The sequence below is a fragment of the Chrysochloris asiatica genome, unplaced genomic scaffold (assembly GCF_000296735.1).
Source record: "Chrysochloris asiatica unplaced genomic scaffold, ChrAsi1.0 scaffold07748, whole genome shotgun sequence".
In the NCBI taxonomy this organism is placed as follows: domain Eukaryota; kingdom Metazoa; phylum Chordata; class Mammalia; order Afrosoricida; family Chrysochloridae; genus Chrysochloris; species Chrysochloris asiatica.
In genome coordinates, this window is record NW_006416266.1 from 1,403 (window position 1) to 3,105 (window position 1,703).

Below are 1,703 nucleotides of genomic sequence, written 5' to 3' on the forward strand. Positions count from 1 at the left end.
CTCCTGTTGAAGCACAGTGTCAATGTTGGGGCCCGAAATGCAGACCAGGCCGTTCCACTCCACCTGGCCTGCCAGCAGGGCCATTTGGAGGTGGTGAAGTGTCTGTTAGATTCCAATGCAAAGCCCAATAAGAAGGATCTAAATGGAAACACACCCCTCATCTGTGCCTGTTCCTATGGCTACCACGAAGTTGCATCACTGCTGCTACAGAGTGGGGCCTCCATTAATACCTCTAACAACAAAGGCAACACAGTCCTGCACGAGGCGGTGATAGAAAAGCACGTCTTCGTGGTAGAGTTGCTTCTGCTTCATGGAGCATCCATTGAGGTAGTGAACAAGAGGTACTGCACAGCTGTCGATTGTGCTGACCAGAATTCAAAAATAACGGAGTTACTTTAGGTAATACCAAGATGTGTTGCTGCGTTAGATGATGGTAATGAAACAGACCACAAGTAGTACATTACTGTTAAGATCAGGACAAAATAGAACTAAAAAATGTGTGATTTACCAGATGAGCTTTTTTCAAGAGAATTTCACTTTTCCCACCCAGCTGGTCCGTTTCACCAGGGAAGCAAAGAGCCACACTGAAACCCAATCACCTGCCAGAATAGAGCAGACCTCAGGCTGCTAAAGGAGGAAGGAGCCATCAGCCTGAGAGGCCTCCCTCAAAACAAACCGTTCCCACAAACAGGCAGATACTCCAGACATACAGTCCAGGATGCAGTAGGTTCCAAGGGCCCAGAGACCAATGGCAATCTCACCACTCCCCATGAGACTCGTTTTTCCCAGGCTTTGTAGTAATAAGGAATTGTGAAACAAGTGAATGTGCCACAAGGGACATGCTGAGCCTGAATACAGCGTATAACTGAGTGTGCCTTGAAGCAGCTGGCACTGAAACTAAGTTTTCAGCAGAAAGTTCCAGTGGAAACTGGAATATTGCTTCTGTCCTTCTTCCTCACAGCTACTCAGTGCATTTAAACTGGAATGGACTAAAGTCCCAGTCGTGTCCAGAAGCTCAAGTCCAAGGTATTAAGGCTCCTTGGTTACAGGGAGAGGTTTCTTCACCAGAATCTCATCTACTGCTATGGAAAGGTGCTACACGTCTGATACACATCCCTTAGCAACCTGTAAGCTAAAGAATATCCCCCGTCGGGGATAAGCTGAGCAGCATTCAGGTTTCCTGGTATGTGGAAGCCAGGTAGAGGAAGTTGCTTCTGAATGAAGGAAATAGTCTGGAAAAGTACTCCTAAAGCAACACTTGAACCCAAAGATGCCTAAACACCACACTGACATTCATTCCCATGACCATCATCAGACTTGTCCCCTACTGTGTACACAGGAAAGGAGACTCTAATTTTCTCTTCCAACAAAGTAAGCAGAGCTCTTATCACTGCAAATGTGCACTTTTAGCGATGTCTTTAAAAACATCCCTTTCCAGGAAGAGCCTCCTTCCCATAAATGTCACACCTGAAGGATCGTTACTGAGCTAGATAGATTTGGCACATCTTTTCCTACCCTTTTTATTCAATTCCAAACTTTAGAGCACAAACCAGGTTCTCTTAAGTTAGAATGTGTTGCCATTTATTCCTTTTTATAAATTTCTATGGATTCTGAGATTATTTTTTTGTTATCAATTGGTCTAGAGCAGCAAATGTCCTGGCTACATTTTCAAATATCTTTGTAATAGGGAAATGGGTTTGTGC

General features: G+C 44.6%; 1 pseudogene; it reads left to right on the plus strand.

The window, feature by feature from the left end:
* Nucleotides 1–6: 6 nt before the first annotated feature.
* LOC102820393 lies at nt 7–553 on the plus strand (annotated as a pseudogene).
* Nucleotides 554–1,703: the final 1,150 nt, after the last annotated feature.